We start from the raw sequence: 19,329 nt of genomic DNA on the forward strand, positions 1-19,329 counted from the left end.
TAATTCCTTATTTTTTTTAAATTTATACTCTCCTCCCTCGTTTTAATAAATCTATATAAGTTGACCACCCTTCTATCATATTTTTTTTCTTTACCACTACAGCTTCCAATGGTGAGAACCGAAGTGTTGTTTTTACCTCTAATAAATCCTTCTATTTATCCCATACTCTATACAATTTTTCCTAATTATATGATTTGTAAATCCTTTATGCACTTTTACCTTTTCATACCATAAATAAGTGTGCCAACCAAAAATATTGCCATGACGTTCTAAGTCTAGAATACGTGAATTCTCTAATGTCATCCATTCCTTCAACCAACAAAGACAGGATGCCTCATAGTATAGTCTCATATCTGACAGGGGAAAAAAATCTTCTCTTTCTTTTGCATCTATCAATATTTTATATTTTATTTTCGGTTTTTTCCCTTGCCAAATATATTTAGAAATATTTTTTTTCATGTGTTGAAACAATCTGCTTGTTTGTTTCTAAGCAGCAAGTTTCTAGTTCTCGTGGCTGCAAAATTAAGTTTGAAAATGTGTGCCTGTTGCAGTTGTGGAAGCCATAGGAATGAGTGATTAAGATTTTCAGTGGAAGTGGTGAGGAGGATGTGCTCTTTCCATGACTTGTAAAGTTATATACCACCCTGAATTCTTTGGAGGAAGAGTAGAATGCAATACAGTACATGTGTTTGCAAAACCCAGACACAGGCATCAGCTTTGTGTTTCTGTGTTCTAGGTGAGGAGGTACTAAACAGGTAATGAGAGAACCAGATTCATTTAACCCGCTCATAATCTAGAGCAGCCTCTGTCAGCTTGGTGCCCTCCAGATGCTGTTGCACTACAACTGCAATCAGACCCAGTGATGGGAGCAGTAGTCCATTAGCATCTGGAGGGCACCAAGCTGGGGAAGGGTGATCTGGACTGAGTTATGCACTATAGATGTTTTTTTTGGGAGAGAAGTTTTGTGGCCAAAGAGAGGAAGCCCAAACTAGGGATATTGCCCGGGTCTCAAACCAGGCTAAATTGGTGGCTCAGATGCAAAAAGAGAGGGCATGTTACTCAGCAGCAGAGTGCATGGGTTTCTGGCAGAAAATCCAAGATGTAATCCTTGGTATGAAGGGTGGGAAAGGAGCATAGCCAGGAGAAGGCATCAGGCACCCTAAACTGTGGTTCAGGAAACTATTGCTGTTCCCTCCAAATAGTCCTCTTGTCTTCTCCAAGCTGCCTGCTGTGGTATCCTTTGTGGCCCACACATTAGACATGCAGCACTCATCCTCCTTGCAAGCTTATGGTTGATTGCAGCTCTAATCGCTTTATAATATCACAGACATCAGGGAAAGTGATCCAATTAACAGAGAAAATAAGCTTTAGTTTTTTTGCTTTAGTTTTTAACACACAAACGTGCACACATACACACACAAGCTTTCGGAACCCTTTGATTTCCTCCTCTCCTTGGTTTTCTGCCTCCCCTGTTTCCTACCTCTATTGCCCTCATTTCCAAACAGACAAGGCTCTTGGAGAAGGGAGAAACAACACTGTCAATAAATGATTAGCTGCGCGTGTGACGCAGCCCTTTGAGCACCCGAAGTCCAAGAGAAGCCTCGGCCTGATCCCTGCAGCGGCACAAATGAGCTTCCCCTTGCTCTCTTCTTTGGCTGTGGCGGGGCCCTTTCGCTCAGCTAGCGCCGGTGTCAGCCGGCTGCTGGGCTCAGTCACCTGGCAACAATATTCTGATGATGACGGCTGATGAAGAGCGGCTGAATTTAGCTGGCGGATGTTCAGAAGCAGCAATTGATCAAACAAGTGCAGAGCCACTTGGCACAGGGGCAGCAGCAGTTGTGAGGGGAATGAGAAGGGCTTAGCATTGTTGCTGTCACGACAAGGAGCAACTGGCCTGCAGACTCCAAGCTCCCCCTCTCCCCCCACTTGTGCACTGGCATTGGTGCTGCGGTCCCGGTTTAGTTTAAACCAGACCTTATTAATTAGGATCTTGAACTGGGGTGAAGCCATGGTTTGAAATCCTGGTTGTTAAGTCAACATTAAACCAATGCTCCCCATCATTTCCACAGTTTCTGTGCCCAGGATTGAGGTGCTGAAGCCAAGATGAGTAGAGGAGAGGGAGGAAGAAGGATCTTTAGCTGTGATTACTGCACTGCAGGGGGCTGGACTAGATGACCCTCTGGCACCCTTCCAACTCTGATTCTATGATCTCATGGACCCAATGATTTCCCCCAGGGTGCTTCCAGGGGAGAGTGCTGCCATTGCATTGCCATTGTCCTGATTGTGGCCTTCACATAGGCACCTTTCTGGCCATTGCGAGAACAGGATGTTGGGCTAAATGGACCGTTGGTCAGATCCCACAGCCCTTCTTACATTCTTATGATCTCTCTATTTGTATTCATTGTTGTTATTTCAAAAACAATTTCCTGCCTATTGCCTCAGGAATGAGACCTCCAGCTGGGGTAGCTAGCAATAATCTTTAAAGCCAATCATGACAAAACACTGCACAACCAATTAAGCAAACAAACATAAGCTGCACTGCAGAAAATTTAGCAGCAACAGACTCCTTTTGGGGAGATCAAACTCTTAAGCAACATTTCAGGCAGATGCCAATTCAAGAATCAGCACTATCATTTTCCTGCAGGAGGCACAGAGACCGTTTCCTGACTTGGAGCTGGTAGGCCTCTGTTGGGTGTGGGATACAGAGCCTCTCCTGGATAATCACAGCATGTGGATGGAAGGAGATGGTACTTTCACCACTTTAAACCATATATGCTTTGAATTTTTGTGTGTGTGTTTTGCATAAAATTAGTGTATTTAGTGTAACTTTAATTTATATCAGTCAGCTAACGGCATGCTGCTTTTCCTCCCAGGAGCTCAGGATACTGTACACACGTTCCCAGGTGTCCTCTCATTCAAGCACAGATCAGCCCCTGATTCGCTTCGCTCTAGCATTAGAACCCCATTTTTATATACCTTGCCAGTTACTGTTTTTGTTGTTGTTCTTGAGGCAAACTGGCAGCTTTTGAGTGCAAAGGAACATGATGGCACACATGTGGAAGAATCTGTCAATTTCAGTTCCTGCTTTTTCCACTTTACTTTCCCACATTGCCACGTCAGTTCGCATATTGCTAAAAATTCATCAGCATTGTAGTGTAACTTTCTCCGAATATTCACATTAGCATATCTAATGTACACAATTTTGCAAAGCCATTTCCCCATATGTTGTGCATTTTTAATGCTGTTTTCACCAATATATGCATTTCCATGCACACTTTCCCCTAGTGTGTGCATCTTGGTAGATATGGCTGGGCCATGTCTACAAAGCAAAATGCTGTTTGTTTTGGTTTGTGGATTGTTTTGGAAAGCATGAATTCGGTAGAATGAGCTGAACTAAGTTTTCTCCCTACCCTTAGCCTCTCTTTGCCATCTTTTCCTTCCCAAGCTCGGTTTGGACCAAGAGGCCCATCGTCCTTTCTTCATCACCCTCTCCTTTTGTTAATCAGCCACTATTGCAAACAGAGAAACTTTTACCCATGCCAGAAGAGGAATAAATGGTTATTACAAATGCTAAGTGCCTATACACCCCCTGCCTCCACCCCCCATGTGATGTTTGTTGCTAAGTTGAGCTGTTTAAGTGACTCAATCAGCCGTCTCTCTCGTTATTATTTATTTATTTCCCGAGTGATTGGGTTTCATTGCAAATTGCTATTTGCAGACGATGCTGGTCTCGGCGGTAAGCTTGGTGTGGCACAGACTGTGGAAGCGGGACAGATGGTGCCGAGCTTGGGAAACGTGAGGAGAAAATGCCACGTAGCTCAAGCTTCAAGCTTCCACTTGAAACTTCTGCTGTTGGAATGCAGGCTGAGGACAGAAACCCTAGCTGTTGGATTGAGGGTGCTCCCCCTCACCCCAGGGCTGACATAAATCTGGGCAGGATCAAAATCCAGATGGTGTTAGGAGGATGAGGGAGGGTTGGGATTGGCAGAGCTTGGAAACCAGGTTAGAGCATAAGGGAGAGCCCTACAGGATTACTTTGAAGATCCATCATCATTAGGGGATCTGCTTTCCATGCAGGGTGTCCTAGGTTCAGTCTCTGGCAATTCCAGGTAAGACTAGGAATGTCTGAAACCTTGGAGAGTTGCTGCCAGTCAGTGTAGACAGTATTGAGCTAGATGGACCAATGGCTTGACTCTGTATAAAGTAGCTTCTTATGCCCCTATTATAAATTTTCTGACTCAGTTGGCTTCATATGATTCAAGGCTTGGCACTGATGACAGCAGAGGGCCACTGAAATCTGCAGGGTAATTGTTACTGTGCAATGAATTTTATGAACTGTGCTGATGAATTTTAGCCTGACTTGAGCCTAGGGATAGGGAAGGCTGTGCATCTGAATGATTTTTTTTCTTTAAAAGGTAGGACACCTACTCACTCTCCTTGCTGCTGTTGGGTTTTTATTTTTACCAAGAAAGGAAATTTGTATTAAGTAGCTTTACAATGAGTGTGCAAGCCACAAAGCATCAGATAATTACATGTCCAGTTTCATCAGCTTTCTCAGCAGCCCAAACTGCTGTTGCAAAATCTATTGCAATTACCCATCCTAGGGAGCTTTTGATGGCATGTTGGAGAGAGAGATCAACAAAGAGGTCGATGGCGGGAGCCTTGGGTGGCTGCTTTTCAAGGTCACATTTTCTCTCTCTGCACAGGGTACGAATCCTGTCCTAGCTGGGAGGATGTGGGTGCAGAGGGCTCTGTTGTAAACACATCAACCCCTCCAAGTGCTCTTATTGAGAACCTGGTTGTGTCCCCCTCCCTTCCTGACACGTCTAAGCAGTGTGAAGCTACACTGCCACCCCTTGCCCTGTCCTGGTCTTGCAGAAGATCCTACTGAGCAAAGAGAGATCCCTGCTCAGACAGAGGTTGGATGTGAACTGGCTTCTTTTGAACCTCTGCTCCCAGCCCACCTCTCTTAGCTGGGGGACTGGAGTCTCTTAAATGGTCTGTCCTCAGATTTGACAGTGATGTGGGAGGCACTTGTTCCCTTGCATCTGGGGAAAGATTCCCATGAGGATTCTGGCTCTGGTTCTGTGAGCTCTGGTGCTACGGAATCTGTTTCATGAGGCTTCTGCCTGACACCCTTGGAGTAATCCACTGATTACAAGCATTGGTTTTCAAGCCAGAAACATGGTCTGCTTCCATAGCTGGTAGCCCTGCAGCTTCTGACTCAATGGGTGCCCCTAGGTGGGCATTTATTGCGAGATGAGTTATCTTCTTGCATGTGTGTGTGTGTTGGCATCAAAAAGCCAGTCTGTATCTCCCCAACCCACCCCAGTTTAATCCAGATTTATACTTCTTTTAAAAAAAAAAGCTGTTGCCTGTATCTCATTTTTGATATTTCAATGAGAAGTTTGCAAATTAAGCACCCCCATTTGGAAGCACGTAGAGTCCTGGTCGTTGCTGGTCTCAGGGATCACGATACCAATCCCTTGCAGTGTTGGTCTGATGAAATTGGTATATCTGTTTTACATTGTGTGGTGGTCTGGGTTGGTAACAAACAAGGCTTTTAAAAATGGATCTGGTGGTTGAAAAGCCCCACTTGGGGTCAGCTTTAATCCATTTTGGTGCGTGAAGGGTAAAATCCAAAATGACTCCATTCTCCTAGTTAACAGAGGGGATCATCTTCTATAGGGTCAGGGAAGCTGTGGACCTCCAGATGTTGTTGGACTACAACTTTCACCATCCTTGACAGTTGTTCATTGTGGTTGGAGCTTGATGGGAGTTGGAGTCCAACATCTGGAAGGCTACAGGTTTCCCTTCCCTGATGATCTGGGATGTTTTGCTACCCAAAGCAATCAAAATTAAGCAGCCAGGTAGAAACACACATTTATCATCTTCATGCATGCTCCTTTTTATTCATTGGAGCCTGAGAAAGAGAATTTACTGACAGATTGTGCCCCTTGGATCAGATTGAGCCACCTGTCCTTCTGCTGCCCTCAATGCCATCTAAACTCCCACCACAGAGTGCCCAACCCACTTAGCCTCACACAGAGCTTCTGGTGGCTCTACCAAGGACATATTAAGACAAAATGCCCATTTCCCTGGAACTTGTTGTTGTTGTTTAGTCGTTTAGTTGTGTCCGACTCTTCGTGACCCCATGGACCATAGCACGCCAGGCACTCCTGTCTTCCACTGCCTCCTGCAGTTTGGTCAAACTCATGTTCGTAGCTTCGAGAACACTATATTTAAAAAAATAAAATAAAATAAACTAAGAACACTTTTGATACCTACAGCATGCAGATTTCTCTGTAGCTTGCTAGCTAAGGCTTGCTTGCTTTAATGGACACTGATGCTCAGTTGCTATTCCTAGAGTTAGGAGTGTGGGTCACAGTCTACCTGTCTGGGTTTAGGCCAGAAGCAGTTTGGAAAGAGGCCAGCGAAAGGCTGGAGGGGAGGCATGAGTTTTTTGTAGCTAGTTTGCAAGAAACAGCCTCTCTGGGTGTGCTGCTGCTTTTTGGGGGGAGGGGGGACACTATTGCTGCTTTATAGGGGCTTTATCAGTGACATCTGATTGGGTCTTGGCATGCTTCTCCCTGTTAAGCTGTTCTATTGGGGTTCTGAACCTTTTTGGCCTCCCACACCACAGGGCAGTTTTGATAGATGGCACCCACACGCCACTTATTTGATGACATAATGATGTCAAGTGATCAACAGGTGGGTGGTTGTGCATAGCTATCAAAGTTGGCCCACAGGGTAGTGGGGATAGTGACTGAGCGGGATTGATATCATGTCATGTTCCGATGCTGGAACTCTCAGGGAAAGTGGCAAGGCTGGAGGACCATGGACAGCTCCCAGTAAGCAACTTGTTGCAACAAAGGTTGGGAGAAGACTTTGCCCTTTCATGCCTGTCTCCAGACTACCTCCTCTGGGCTTGACTCCCTGGAGGAAACTTCAAAACATTAATGGCCAGCCCTCTGGCCTGACCCTGCAGACTCTGAGGAGGCCCTACTCCTCTGTTCCATAGCCTCCCTCCTGGTGTACCCCCAGTGCTTCTAGATTGGTGTGTACACTAGATGGTCCCCGGTTTTTCAGGCTCGGGGGAAGGTGTCCGTGAGGTACGAAGTCCTGGCCCTATAGCCAGAGTGGAATTGGAAGTTCCTCTGGGACTCTCTGCCCAACCACCTCACCCACAATGCTCTCTCCCTATTCTCTGCAGCTGGCTGTGAGCCCAGACCCATCTCCCCACCTGGTGCTCCTGTGGTGTCCGACCCTGTGTGCAGATCACTGGTGGATACAGGGGGCATGGCAACTGAACTCCTGTGTCTCAGCTGATGCAGGGGGGAGTCAATCCTGCTTTCTGCAGGGTTGGGGTGGGCCAGTGAGTTCCCCATGGGGAACCCGCTTGGATACCTGAGCCAAGCAGGATTGAACTCCCTATGTGAAGGGAATTCAATCCTGTTTTCCAGCAGCAGGATCCAAAACCTGGCATGGCACATTACATGGAGGGGGGGCAGGCAGGTGGCCATGGTTTGGAGAACATGGTCTCATGGGCCAAATGGAGAGGCCTACCTGGCCAGATTTGGCCCAGGGGCCATAAATTCCCCATCCCTGTCTTATAAAAAATTACAACCTTTCATATTTTTATGTTGCCATTGACAACCCTGCAGACCAGAAGCCTTCTCAGGTAGTTTGTTTTTTGTGAGATAGGGGCATGGAGAGCTGGGCACCTAAGCAGCTAACTGATGCTGCAGATTTCCAATTCACAGGGGAGCAGTAGGATATGGTCTATGCATTTAGCACCAGCTGCATCTGTGTGCAATAGTAAGAGCATGGGGAGAACTCTCACAAAACTGCTGAGTCATTCTCCCCCACCCACCCCACAAGCAACCTCTCACCAAAGAGGTTCATGAGCACTGTCCTCATTCCCAATTGTGCTCACTGCTATTCCTGACTCCACCTGGTATGCCTCCTGTAGGTCCAACATGCAGCTGTGCAAGGATTTGGCTTTGGGATTTGAGGAGTGACTGGTCAGGATGCAGCTCCCATTGTGGTAAGGGTGGGCCTGTGCCTCTAGAATTTAAACACAGGAGATTTTTCTACTTTTCCAGACGTTAAATACCCCATAGCTCAGAGCAGTGGAGGCTGGTCCATTACGGCGAATGGAGCATTGCCCTACCCAAGCTCAGCCAACACCCTGCTTGCCTTCTCACTTGCATCCAGTGATACTGGCTGTCCACTTCCTGCTTCTTCATCTTAGAGTTCCCCTTGCAGAACTCAGAATGAGAAGAAAATTAGAACTACTTTGCTCTGCCTGTCATTGGCTCTGGCTCCGCCTAGGGTGGGCTTCTTGGCCTTCTACCTTACTAAACCCAATGAACACCATTCACCACAGAATTAGGGGTCACCACCATGGTGCCCATGGAATCCAAGTTTGCCCACAGAGACCGTCCCTGTTGTCCACAACCCCACCTCCCTAAAATATCAAGCTTGAAGGAAGCATTCTGTTACAGCCAATAAATTTGGTCATGGCTTGTGCATGGTTGAGGTGCCAACAGTTTCTTCAGTCTGCAAATAGGCTCACCAGTCCCAAAAGGTTGGCGACTCCTGCCATAGGTTCTGAGGCTGAGCTCAGTGCAAGTTGTAAAGCCCATGTTAAGCACTCTATATAGAACATGTCTTTGTGTACACTCCACAGTTCTGTAATCACATTTTGTCAGTGCAGGATTTAGTAATGGCAGTGGTGGGGATGGCATTAGTGTCCTGAAATTCTCAGTTTTTATTTTTGCAAGTTTCTAGTCCTCAACCCAAGGCGATGGTTTGGAAATGTGTGGCCAATGTCTGGTCAAAAACTCGACAAATGGAATGCGTAAAGATGCTGGAGAGGGTTTTCCAGGGGCTAGTTGGGTTTTTGGCAGAAGTAAAATATTTTTTTGCAAAGCAATCGAGCACATGCAAATGCATGTGCTTTAAATATACGTACAGTATATGGTGTGGAATGTAGCTTTCCTAAGCAAAGAATTAGAATTTGGATGGCAATATAAAAATTATGTCTGTACCGAGTTTTACAATTAAATGTCCTGGCACCCTGAAAAAAAACCAACCAACACCCACGGAAAGTGAATGTGCCCAAGTGAATCACACATCTGGCTCTGGCACTGCTCAGGGGCTCTGCTGCGTGATGCTATTAGCTCCCAGTTGGGTCTGAGATGCAGTTAACTAAATAGCATTGCAAGTTTATTGCATGCGACTGACAGTTCTGATTAGTGCTAATAGGGAGGGAGCGGTGGCAGGGAGCTGCAGACCGGAGAAGCTGGCAGGAAGCTGCCTCTGGAAAAAATGCTCTTTATTTTCTAATAATCTCTTCATTAGGTATGAAATCTCCCTATGTAATGACTCTGTTGATGAGCAACAGGATATGCCTGCCAGAGGGGTCTGGAATGAAAAGTCAAAAAACACTTCTTTCCTGATGAAAGTGTTGTGGCAACTGCCCCCAAAGCAGAAAGGTTTGATCTCCTTGTCCACCTCTCCTGTGACCCACTAGGGACAAATTTAAGAACTAGGCTCTGTATCTTCAAAAACACCACATGGTACAGCTTTCTGAAGAATGCTCCCTCTTTAAGAGTGGACTAAGCAGCTGAAACACATCCCATTTCAGATTTTCTGGTGCTCAATCAGAGATCCGTTCCATCCTGTTTTATCTAGATTCTTTTTTTGAAAGAATTCTGTAAAAGTACCCCTTTAAATAGTCCACATTTTGCATAGTTTTGGTTTTTGTAAAATATGAATTTTCCAATTCTTTCCAATACATTTCCTCATAAAATGTGCATTTGAAAAAGAAGCATATTTTTATGTGCACTCCCCCCTTCTCTCCTACAACGTCCATTTACTATTGAAAGTGACTCCCTACCTCCTACACTTAATAGGAGGAGTGAGGAACCTCAGATCTGGATCCAACTGTGTCCCTCTCTATCAGGACTCTCCACAGGTTACATCACCTCCTCAGCCACACCCCCTTCCTGCTCTACTTTGTATCCTCCTTAAGTATATCTTACCTGTCCTTGAACTCTTAATACCTCTTGCTTGCACGGAGGGAAGATAGAAGTGTCTGAGTGTTTGTAGAACTAGCCCAGGGTTGGTTGCTGTTGGCATCCATCTGTCTTGAGAGATAATGGAGTGCACCTTTGGGGTTGAAGTCAAACCGCTGTGTTAGTAGCACTGAAGTGACCTCTTTGGGGTGCAAGCCTGGGCAGCATGTATGGAGGACCTGGGCTTCCCAGAAGACAAGACCTCCTTCTCAGCCTCGCTGATGTGGTCCAAAGGAAAGCAGAGCAAGACGTTTGTCACCAACTGGGCTGCAGGAGTTGCTGGAAGGAGACGTACAAGGTACCACCCAACCATCTTAGGGACTCCACTCTGGATTTGTGTAGGGTTTCCTCCTTAGCCTTTTCTTCTCCCAAAGATATCATGCAAGACAATGGAGGTTTTGGATCAGAGTTTCTTTCTCCTAGATGGGCTACCTTCCTAGGTGGATGAGCTCCATCTGCCCCTCCCTTCCCTCTACAGCACATGCAGAAAGCACCTTCTTGATTGTTAGAACCCCTGTTGGCCTCGTCCGCTCAATCTGTCAGAGCCCGTCTTTGCATGCAGGGGAAGTCTCTAACTCTCCAAGGGTTTGAGACCCATCGGCTCCCCCTCACCTGGTTTAGCCAGTCTGTCAGAGCTGTTTCCAGAATGTGACTGCTGTTGCATGTTGACAGTGTCTATGAGCCACAGGAGAGAGCTGAGTGCAGGGTGGGGACAAAAGGTGGAGAAACTGCCCCAGAAGGAGCACAATGTGTTCCCCAACACCCCATACACCGCAGTGTACAATTCCTGCAATGCAGGAATCTCAGCTACAGCTTTCTAGGCAATCTGGCATGCACATGCTGGATCAACTTGCTTTTGCTGCCTCTGGTTTGGCCTGTTGCATCAAGGGAAAGCTTTGTGTTTAACCACCAAAGTACTGATTCTGCCCAGATTGAAAAGGAACTGGAGGAGCAAGTTCATGGAGTGGTAATGCGAATCAACCGTTAGTGATTGTGACAACCCTGGCACGTTTGTGAGAGGAGATGCTTTTGCTGCTGCTGCTATGAAGTAGCCATCAGTGAGAGTCTCCCTCCTCCCATTTCCTTTTCCACACCCTTGTCCAACAATCTGGCTCCTTTCCTTGGATGTTGAGGTCAGTGGAGTCCGTGAGAACCTCCCTGAGTGCTCTGCAGTAGGAAGTGGCTGCCCTGCCAGCCTCCTCTACACAGCTGCTATGATGCAGAGTCATCAGCAGCTGGTGGTCAAGTATGAGCAATGAAATGTCCTAAGGGAGGTGGGGGGGGCCTTGAACCTATTTCTGGCAGCTGGAATCTGTCCCATGGGAGAAAAAGGCTTGATCTCATTTGGCTGGCCTGCGTCCCTGGAAAGGAACAGCAACAAGAAGCCATTGACTTCACTAGCCCTTGCTCTCTCTTTCTCCTGGAGGAAAACAAATCAAGCACTGGTTGCTCGCCTGCTGGCCTGCAACTCTGAGTAAAGTATCACCTAGGTAAGTGCCCTGCCTTAAACCAGCAGCATCTTTTGGCTGTCTGATCCTTGCTTTTTTTTTTTTTGAGGAAGAGCTCTTTGAAACTCCCAAACTTGCTTCCTATTTGGTGAGTTTTCAGTGCTGAAGTAGACATGGCCATGGTCTAAGTTAAACACCGTCCACATATAAAGCAGGGTTTGGGTTCAGGTGTCCACTTATGCATCATGAAAAAGGAAAAGGTGGACACTGATTCACATGAGCTAGTTTAAATGTATAGGATGCAAATTTGTAAGTAATTATTAATGTAATACAGCTCAGCATAGAGAGAGAGAGATGGTGACCTCTGTGCCTGCTGAGTCTGCTCTCCAGATGCTGACTGGCAACTTTAAACTCTCCCCCCCCCCATATCAGGCTCTCTCTTATTATGAGTCAAACTGGACTTGGACAAATAGAGGGCTCCTACATATCTCTGCCAAAGGACAACCCCCTAAGACAGTGTTTCTCAACCAGTGTGCCTCCAGATGTTTTGGGACTACAACTCCCATCATCCCTAGCTAGCAAGACCAGTGGTCAGGAATGATGGGAGTTGTAGTCCCAAAACATCTGGAGGCACACTGGTTGAGAAACACTGCCCTAAGAGACTGCTATTCATGATGGCTATATTTAACCCCAAGGCCAGAGGCATTATGCCTCTGAACACCATTAATTCAGGAACAACCATGGAGGAGGGCTCTTGCCTTGTTGGCCTGCTTGTGGGCTTCCCTGGGGCACCTGATCAGCCACGGTGGGAAACAGGAGGCCAGGTTGAGTAGGCCTTTGTGGTCCCATCCAGCGGGGCTCTTCTTTTGTTCCCATGACAGCCCTTCCAGTAGAGGACTGCCACTGCAAAGTAGGGCACATGGACCGCTCTAGCCTTCTTTTAATTTTGTGTGTGTGAGACAGGGGAGGAAAACCTTGCTCCCCCCCCCCCATTTTTCCCTCTCTCTGCTGCTATTAAGTAGGTTTTCCAAAGTGAGCCAGGCGAGGAGAAAATATCTCGGGTGAGTGGGAGGGGGGGGGGAGACAGACTCTCTCTTTAAAGCAACAGTGTAACTCAATTAAGAAGAATATATTTATCACTCCAAACCATCATACAGGTGCTTGCATCATATGTCAATTCAATCCTCTGTGCGAAACCTATTAGTCCTTTTTTGGGGGGGATGCCTCCTCTCCATTTGGCAATGGATGCAAATGGTCTCCCTATCTGCTTCTTCTCAAGGATGATGTAGTACTTGCTTTCTGCGCCTTGTACTGGACGCCGGGTGAGGGGATCCCCTCTAGTCCATGAGCTCCTCTCTTCCTTGTGAGTAAGACCCCCCAGGACTTGCTTTTATTCCCTGATGAAGATTTACAGAGAGCTGTGGATGAGGTTGAAAAGATGAGGTGAAAGATTTTCCTAAGCTGGTGTAATGAAAGGCTGGAGGCAGGCAATCCTTTCGCTTCTGTTTTTAATGGAGCTGAGAGTGGTGCAATAGAGGCATCATTTGTCCTGTGGACACATCTGGTCCATAGCTGCCAAGTTTTCCCTTTTCTCGCGAGGAAGCCTATTCAGCATAAGGGAAAATCCCTTAAAAAAAGGGATAACTTGGCAGCTATGATCTGGTCAAACAGTTTTTACTTCTTGGATTGGATACAGGGAGGGTACTTCCAGAATGGCACCACTGCGTTGAAAATCTCTAAGCCTGTGGTATAGATACTCTCAGGTAGTTTCCACAGCGAAGGATGGTCCTCCTCCTCCCTCTTCCTCTTCTTCACGTGTGCATCCCCCATTCACACTCCCAGAGAAAAAATAGATACACTGGATACCAATGGAGGCAAAATAATTGTGGTTTTCTCAACACCACCCACCCCATTTTCTTTCATAGAAGGTCTGCAACACTGCATTAGCTCAAAACCTTTTGATTGATTGACTGAAATGTTACTAGCCTGGCAGCATATGCAGAGAACAGCTCTTGTCTCTCTGAGATGATTCCATGCTGGGCCTTCCTGCCCCCCCTCCAAATCCAACACCCCTACTCTCAGCTCACCCACTTGCTTTCCATACCAGCTGCAGTGGGGATTGAGTGACTGACAAACCACAATTAAGTCACCCTCTGGTGTGTGCCATCCCCCCCCCGTCCCCCCGCCAGCAGGCATTAGGAAACTGATGTGTTTAAATTTCAGCAGTACAGTTCATGTACAAAACATGCCTTTGTTTTGCCTGGCCATGGCCATGAAATGTTTGGGCATCAGAACACCTGGAAACCCAACTTCCTGAGTGAGTCGTGGTGGCGATATTCTGACGGCTGGGGAAGGGTGGCTCTAGATGCCCCTCTTGCACTTTTTAAAACTCAAGTGTTACACAGCACTTTGCATAGCAACATGAGCAAGAGCGCATAGGCTGAAGTGTGGGTTGACGAAGGAGCGAGAGCCAAAAGTTATTAAGAGGAAGTGCTGTCCTCTGCTTGAAGGCATGTGTGTGAAGGACTGTCTGGTCCAAGTCTGGTTTAAAATAAAGAACCTTAACAAAGTTGGCCTTCAAGAACTAGCAGCATCCACACAGCCAGGCTGAACAGGTAACCTGCTTGCAGACTTCCATTGTGAGATATACTGCATTTCAGTTTAAATCGCAGTATTTCTTTGCAAATTTGCAGCTGTAAACATGCATTAGCCCAGTGTTTCCCAAAGTGTGTGATACCATCCCCTGGCAGGCACTGGAATGATCCAGAGGGTGGTAGTAGCCTCAGGTGTTGAATAAAAATAAGAGGGTGGTGGAAGCATAAAGAAAGACTCAGATGGCAGTTTTCACTCTAGTCTACTTCGTGGGTTTTTATTCCTAGGGCCTAGTCCATCTCCTCATCTAGTTTTGGAAAAGTGTTCATACGTATTTCATCTTTTGTATAACGATGCTTACCGATATAACATGGCGTTTAAGTTTTAGCGATTACATAAACACAGAATGTAGCAATATAGATACATAAAAGAACACAAATTTACTACTGCATCTTTCTGTTTGTTCACTTAAAGAAGGTAGATTTCCAGGGAGGTGCTGAGTTGTTTTTTCTGAAAAGGGAGTGGTAGGCCAAATACGGCCAAAAACCTCTGCCAAAAACCTCTGCCTTAGTCTATGTGATTTAATGCTGCCTGTGCTCTCCGTGGATGATACCTTTCCTTTTTAAATGCATACTTACCCACCCTAAAGGGCACTGAACCTTTCATCTGCCTCCTGGCCTTCCCTGTAACTCTTCTCTGTTTGGTGCTCACATACACAGATTCTAGAGCTGCCCAGATTCTAGAGCTGTGTTTGTGATGCAATGAGAGCATAGAACCTGGGTTGGAAGAAAAGCAGCTGTTTGTGGGGTGCAGAGTTGTGATGGAGAAACGAGCAGGTTGGGAAGGGGTCAAGTGCCCTTCCTTACCCCACTCCACCCAGCACTTCTCTGCTGGAAATTGCACCCTCATCGCCAACAAACTGGATGACTTTAAATGGGGATTAGACAAATTCTGTTGGATAAGGGTATCAATGGCTGCTAACCATACTGGCTATATTCTTCCTCCACTGTCAGAGGCCATGTGCTTCTGGCTGCTGGGAATCTCATGTGGGAGGGAGTGCTGTTGCACTGTGGTCCTGCTTATGAGTGCCTCGCAGGCATATGGTTGGCTGCTATGGGAACAGGTGCTGGACAAGATGGGCCTTTGGCCTGATCCAGTGTGGCTCTTCTTCTGTTCTTGTTTCCACAAGAGAAGCTTGTAGTTGGACTTTAATTGATCAGGCTGCACGTGGATCTCTCTGCTTGAGAATCTACATTTGGAGATGATGGGTTGAGGAATAGATGTGGAGTTAACAGTTACCAAAGGCTAACAATAAGCATTGAGGTTTACTTTGCCTTAGCTCAGACCAAATCCTGGTGCAAGGGAGAAACGTGCTAAGAGGAAGGCACGCTTGGCAAATCCATTCCGTAATAAACTCCCGCCTGGAAACCAATGTCCCCACTGTGGAAGGACATGTGGATCCAGAATTGGACCTCCACAGTCACTTACGGACCCATTGTTAAAATCGTGTTTATGGAAGACAATCTTACTCGGCTACGAGTGATCGCCAAAGAAGAAGAAAGAAGAAGGGATAGATTCCTGCTGGATAAGTATACAAATTGGTTTCTTCAACAGCCTGGAACCCTAAGAAGTGCCTGTTCTCTCTTTTAAATTGAGTGTCAGAGAATGTGCTCTAAGGGGACGAAGCAGGTATTTTTCATTAAAGATTTTGTGGAAGTTGTATGGCTCTCAAGGTATCCACCTGCTCTTTGCTCTCTAGCTTAGCAGCTTTTACAAATAGTCTGGTCTGGGATGGGGGCGGTGGGGCAGAAGGAATTGCTTGCATAAAAATGCAGCCTATGTTAAGATGCTTCTTAAGGTATGGAATTTAAACAGTCTTCTGCCGCAGTCTCAGTATTCATAGCATATACACAGCACATTTTAAAGATTTCAGCCAGATTGCAGTAGTGGTGCTTAAACCTGGACCATAATGCAGAGCAATTAAAAGAAGAAATTTTTGAGCATGTGTAGAGTTCAGTTCCCTCACTCAATATGGCATATTGCTACACCAATAAGGATGGTTTTATATCTGATGTTGTGACTGCCAAACACATGTGAGACTTGGCACTGCTCTTTCTAGTAATTTAACTATCATTGTAGCCAGGGGGGCTGATTAACTGCAGCTCAAAAACTAGTGCTCTTCAACCAGTGAAGTCAAACGTTGATGGCAGAATACTTATGCAAATATTACTGAGATTGCATGTAACAACTAACCCAGTACAATAGCAAAGCCTATTCAGTTATGTAACTTTCAATAACTTTGCATTTCCCCCATGTATTGCTCCACTCCCTTATTGACTAGAGTCTCAACAGGCATTACCAGAGCTTTTTCACACAGTACGTGTTTCACTTACAGAATTCAATGTCACTTACTGTGGTGACAGCCGGTAGCATAGGTGGGTTTAAAGTGGATTAGACAAATGCGGTGAAGATGTCTGCCAGTGGCTACTAGACATGATGGCAGTTTATAACCACCAGTATCGGATGCAGAATATACAGTTGACTCTCAGTTTCTGTGGAGGTTAAGTTCCTGGGATAGTGCATAAAGCCAAAATCACGTATAGTCAAAATGTACGTTCTCTGCATCTCCAAATGCTTTCCCAAGCTGTGTGCAATGGCAGGTGGGATTACAAAAGTTTCCCTGCCAGATGCTTGCCCCCCCCCTTTTAATTTTTTTTCATCCAAGAGCATAAAACTGAATTCACACAAGTTAAATTTGCATAAGCTGGAAGTTGACTGTATCTAAATATCAGATGCAGGGGGCAAATGAGGTGAGGGATGACATCATCACATGCTGCTTGTGGGCTTCCTAGAGCAGTGTTTCCCAACCTTGTGCCTCCAGATGTTTTGGGACTACAACTCCCATCATCCCTAGCTAGCAAGACCAGTGGTCAGGAATGATGGGAATTGTAGTCCGAAAACAGCTGGAGGCACAAGGTTGGGAAACACTGTCCTAGAGGATCTGGCTGACCACAGGCAGAAAGCAGATGCTGGGCTAGATTTTCCCTTGGCCTGATCCAGCAGGGCTTCTCCCCCATCCCTCTTCCTCATTGGATGCCAGTATGTTTCTGGCCCCAGTTCAGGCTGCTGCATTAGTGCTGAAAGCCCTAAAGTGGTAACAAACTTCTCTTGCATGGACACTGTCAAACCTCCACTCCTCAACAAGGCAGAACTTCCAGGCTGGATTATTGCAATGCGCTCTGTGGGGGGGCTGCCCAGAAGCCTCAACTAATCCAAAATGCAGAAGTCAGATTACGGGCTGAGGTTTCATTTAGAACCCATGTAACTCCTGTTTTAAAGGAGACGTGTTGGTTGCTGCTTCGTTTCTGGACCCAGGTCAAGGCACTTGCATTTGTGTTTAAAGCCCGAAGCAACTCACACCCCCAATATCTGTGAGATAGCCTCCTTCCCTACAGACCCTCTCAGGTGTCAAAATGGGCAGAGGGAATTTTAGAGTTGGAAGGACCCTGAGGGTCATCTAGTACAACCCCCTGCAATGCAGGAATCTCAGCTAAATAGAGCAGTGTTTCTCAACCAGTGTGCCTCCAGATGTTTTGGGACTACAACTCCCATCATCCCTAGCTAGCAAGACCAGTGGTCCGGAATGATGGGAGTTGTAGTCCCAAAACATCTGGAGGCACACTGGTTGAGAAACACTGAAATAGAGCCATAGAATTTTAGAGTTGGGACCCTGAGAGTCATTGTGGGGGTATGCATGCCATCACTACCCCTATCCTGGTGTGATTTTGCCCCTCCCCTCGACCTTTCACAAGTTGAGCATGAAGATCTGAAGGAGCATTCTTGCCACATTGACGTGAATGTGGCGAGAATCCTCTCCATGACTGAGAATTGTACACATATCAGTTCCAAATTGAAACGGGGATTTTTACTGCATTCACCTGAATCCAGTTAGAATCTCCCTGTAGGCCTTCATGCTCATAGTGCAAAAGGTTGGGAGGGGATTATTGGAGGTGGAACCAGCACACACGAGCCCCCTACCAGGTGGAGCCACCTCTTGAATGCAGGAAGAGAGAGGGCTGCTATAAGGAAACTGGGTGGAGGAGAGGGGTGCTTTGAGCAGGTGGAGGCAGAGAGAATAGAGATGATTCTGGTGATATCAAAGGACTCCTTCACTCATGTAACCTCAGAAGAGCACAGAGAGGCAATGTGGGGTGAAAGGAATATGTTTCTGAAATCTCTCAAACTAGACTGCAGTGGTATGGGTTTTCCGCAATACTTCAAATTGAAAAATGTTTCTGTGCAAACATTTGAATTGATTCCCCCCCTCCAGTTTGCACCAGAAAATTTCCTGAATGCATAGAAATTGATCTAATTTGGCTCTCATTTATTTTAATTGTATTTGGTAAACAAAGCGAAGGGAAGTGTTCATCTAACGTTTTGCAGAAGCACAAGGTGATTCCCCCCCCTGCCCTGCCCTGTTCCCAAATCTGTTCCAGAATGTTGGGAGAAATCCCAGAACAGATTTAGGGAGGGCACAGTAGGAGGAGGGGGGGGAAAGAGAAACATTCTGCCACACAAGGAGAAATTATTGCCCTGGCAGAACATCCAGCTTTCCACTACACTGAATACAACCCCATAAACTTGAAACTGCCAAACTTAATACTGTTGCATTTGCAATTAGCACCCATTCATTGCTGCTAATGAACTCATGTTCCAAAATGTGGTTTCCTAGGGGAAATGCAGTGACAGCTCGAAGAGGGACCCAGACCATTTTGACTCATCATGACGTGTGTGAGAAAGAGGAAGTGAAAAATGGTTAGGCATTTCCTCTTAAAAATGCAGCTGGGGATGGGGAAGGATATTCATGTGCAACTTTCCCCTTAAAAATCCACCCACACCCCAACCTTGTAGCACATGGTAGTGGGTAACAGGCAAGCTGGAACATGTGTGGGGGAGGGCAACCAAGATGATCAAGGGTCTGGAAACCAATACTTTTGAAGGCTGGGTATGGTTAGCTGGAAAAGAGGAGAGGAGATATGATGGCCAACTTCAAATACCTCAAGGGTTGTCACATGGAAGATGAAGTAAACTTGTTTTCTCCTGCTTCAGAGTATAGGACTCAAACCAATGGCTTCAAGTTACAAGAAAGGAGACTCATACAAAACATCAGGAAGAACTTTCTGACAGTAAGAGCTGTTCAGCAGTGG

The 19,329-nt window shown here is 46.2% G+C and overlaps 1 protein-coding gene across 7 annotated transcripts in view; it reads left to right on the forward strand.

Annotated features, from left to right (window-relative positions):
- Positions 1-19,329, forward strand: part of PDE1B (phosphodiesterase 1B) — a 145,482-nt gene that overhangs the window by 52,358 nt on the left and 73,795 nt on the right. The window contains exon 1 of one of the 7 annotated variants that reach the window (XM_088661213.1): positions 11,469-11,572. The exons of the other annotated variants lie outside the window; for them this stretch is intronic. The gene's annotated coding sequence lies outside the window, so the exon portion shown is untranslated. Of the gene's footprint in view, positions 1-11,468; positions 11,573-19,329 lie in introns of those variants that run through there. 7 annotated transcript variants of the gene reach the window in all.

The sequence above is a fragment of the Zootoca vivipara genome, chromosome 2 (assembly GCF_965207765.1).
Source record: "Zootoca vivipara chromosome 2, rZooViv2.hap1.1, whole genome shotgun sequence".
Classification (NCBI taxonomy): domain Eukaryota; kingdom Metazoa; phylum Chordata; class Lepidosauria; order Squamata; family Lacertidae; genus Zootoca; species Zootoca vivipara.